Source organism: Canis aureus, chromosome 21 (genome assembly GCF_053574225.1).
Source record: "Canis aureus isolate CA01 chromosome 21, VMU_Caureus_v.1.0, whole genome shotgun sequence".
Classification (NCBI taxonomy): domain Eukaryota; kingdom Metazoa; phylum Chordata; class Mammalia; order Carnivora; family Canidae; genus Canis; species Canis aureus.
Window position 1 is genome coordinate 1260220 of NC_135631.1, and position 3261 is coordinate 1263480.

The following is a 3261-nucleotide window of genomic DNA, read 5'->3' on the forward strand; positions in this document are numbered from 1 at the left end:
TCAATTCCAGGACCCCAGGATCATGACCTGAGCCAAAGGCAGATGCGTAACCAACTGAGCCTGTGACTAGCTTATTGCTCTTAGCATAATGTCCTCAATATAAAGTGTGTCAGGTTTTCCTCCCTTTGTAAGGCTGAATAATATTCTTTTTTTTTTTTAAAGATTTTATTTATCTATTCATGAGAAACACACAGAGAGAGGCAGAGACACAGGCAGAGGGAGAAGCAGGCTCCATGCAGGGAGCCCGATGCAGGATTCAATTCCGGAACTCCGGGATCACACCCTGAGCCGAAGGTGGATGCTTAACCATTAGTCACCCAGGTGTCCCTGTAAAAGGTTGAGTAATATTCCATTGAGTGGACAGACTACAGTTTGCTTTCTATTCATCTATCAGTGGATGCTCGCGTAGTTTCCATGTTTTAGCATCATGAATAATGCCGCTATGAACGTGGCTGTAAAATATATTTTTGAGACCCTGCTTTCAGTTCTTTTGCATGTTAACCCAGAAGTGCATTTGCTGGATCATATGGTGTTCTATTTTTAGTTTAGTGTTTTTTGTTTTTTTTTTTAACCTTAGTGAAAAACCAGTGCTTTTAATCTACGGGGGGGGGGGGGGGGGGGGAGGGGAGCCTGTAGTGACACATTGGAAATGCTTTATAATCAGTATATTAAGGAGACATTCATACATTTCTATTGCTTAATTCTGATTCCAGATTTAAGCTTGTGAACATGCCTTTTAAACATTCAATTAAAGCTATTCATCGTAATTTGCTATACTACGAACATGAAATTACAGTTACTTCGGAGCATAAGTTAAATGGTTTAAAGGAAGCCTGTCACATACCTAGAAGACACCTTCCTGTCTCATACATGCAAATTAACTTCTCCATATAATGTCTCTTCACTCTAAGTTGGCCTGCTCCCGAAGTCACTACTCTGAAGTTTATCATGGTCCAAAGAGAAGGAAAAAAAGTGTAACCAGGACTGATATATATATATTTATATATATATATATATATATAAATATATATATATATTTAAAAAAAAAAGATGGCACAGCAGAAGGGAGTGCAATTCTACAAGTGCAAGCCCTCAAGCAGCAGCATATGATAAACCCCTCTTTAGAGGTATCTTTTCTATCACTGACGCCACAGGCCAAATTACATAGCATGCCATCTTCAAGTAACAGTTGAGACAATAAAATGCAGAGGCATCACAATGAATCCCACTTAACGTAACTACAGACCAACACTTCTCTACAAATTAATAAATTCTTCGTCTGATTGCCAATTAAATACAAGTTTTAACGTCATAGTTTAACAGTTAAGGGTCATACACTGAAGTCAATACATACACCTAGCATCTCAGTCCAGTCTGAACTGTTTCATATACATAGAGCTGCAAACAATTACAAGGTATGGCCTAACAAACGCTAGGGGAGATTTTTTAAAAGTAGTTTTTACAGTATTAAACTTATCTTGCACACTGAAGTCATCATACATACAGGGCAAAGTCAGAGCTTTTATATTTGAGTGTATTCTTCATTTAACTTTTAAAACACTACTATAGTTGAATATTAAAACAAAAACAATAGCACGTAGTGAGCTATGATTATAGTCCTTCACTCATCCCATCCACTACTGCATGTAAAATGCCAGCAGCAGTGTTCTTCACCGGCCCCATTAAGAGGTCTGACACTGAACACCCCCCCTAGGGTGATGTTCATCATCCTCATATGCTTCCCCACTGTAATGGCGCCGGCTTTCCCAATTGGGATCAAAGTCTACCAGTTCTACCTGGTCCATTTCATCTGTCTCTTCTACTTCCTTCCTCTCAGGTAGGAGTTTTTCCAGCAAAGAAAGTTTATCAGGAGAGAGAGAGCCATTCTCGGGGAAGTTTACCTCAAATTTGATGATTAGGCGACCCTTTCTCATATGGTCTACGATAAATTGGCGTGCCTTCATTTAGCACACGCTTGATATCCCCATGCTTGACAATCTGACCTGGATGAGAGGTGATGACGATGGTTCGGTTGTCAAGAGTAGATATTGGCTTTTGAAAGCCACACGGGGCTTCAACCAGCTGTATATCCATACACATGAAAAGATCTTCTCCTCGTCGAGTAAAAACAGCATAGTCCTTCTGACCTAAAACAATGATAATATCTCCTGGTTCCAGTCCTGGTTCTTGGTCTCCCTCACCATGGAATGTTATCTTCTGGCCATCTTTCATGCCTTTGTCAATATGCACTTCTAGAATCTTCTTCTCTCGAACTATCTTCCTTCTGTTGCAGCTTTTACATCTATCTTTAGGACTGATCCGTTCCCCATGGCCCTGGCACTCCATGCACACAGATTGAATTTGCTGAACCATTCCAGGTCCTATCTGATGAATTCTTACTTGCATTCCAGTACCTCGGCAATTGGGACAACATTCGACTGCTCCTTTCTTACCACCTCGGCCTTCACATTTATCGCAAATCACATTCTGTTGCAGAGCTAGTTTTCTTGTTGCGCCATTATATAGATCTTCTAAGGTTACTGAGAGCTGATGGACAACATTTTTACCTCTCCGTTCTCTCTGCATCCTGCCTCCTCCTCCAAAAAACATATCAAAGATGTCCATGGAGGAGCCAAAACCACCACCAGCTCCACCTTCTTTAATTGCCTGTTCTCCTCCTTTGTCATATAATTCCCTTTTCTTAGCATCAGAGAGCACTTCATGAGCTTGAGAAATCTGTTTAAACTTCTCTCCTTCATTTGGATTCTTATCACGGTGGTACTTCAAGGCCAGTTTCCTGTATGCCTTTTTCAATTCCTCCTGGGTGGCATTGGGTTTGACCCCCAAAACATCATAGTAAGTGGTTTCTTTCACCATTTTCTACAGCTGGTGAGAGGGCCAAGGCTGGTGTGGGGGAGCGGGAAGGACTGCATTGCTGGGCGCAGCTCCAGGAGCCGCTGCTCCTCCGTGTCTCACTGAGCATTCTAGAAAGTTCCTTATTTTTAGTTTTTTGAGAAACTGCTCTATTATCTTCTACAGTAATGACACCATTTTACGTTCCCACCAAGTGTTTCCGTTTCTCCACATCCTTGCCAACATTTGTGATTTTCTGTTTTGGTTTATTTTGGGGGTTTTGGGGTGGGATTGGGTTTTTTTGATAGTAATAGTCATCCTAATCTCCTAGGTGTATGGGCCTACCACATGCTTCCCCTACTCCTGGTGCTTTGCCTCCCGAGTCACTTGTGTCCTCAGGGCGAGATA

At 41.4% G+C, this 3261-nt stretch overlaps 1 pseudogene; it reads right to left on the reverse strand.

Moving 5' to 3' along the window:
- Positions 1-651: 651 nt before the first annotated feature.
- LOC144293187 (dnaJ homolog subfamily A member 1 pseudogene) lies at positions 652-2942 on the reverse strand (annotated as a pseudogene).
- Between the last annotated feature and the right edge of the window lie 319 nt (positions 2943-3261).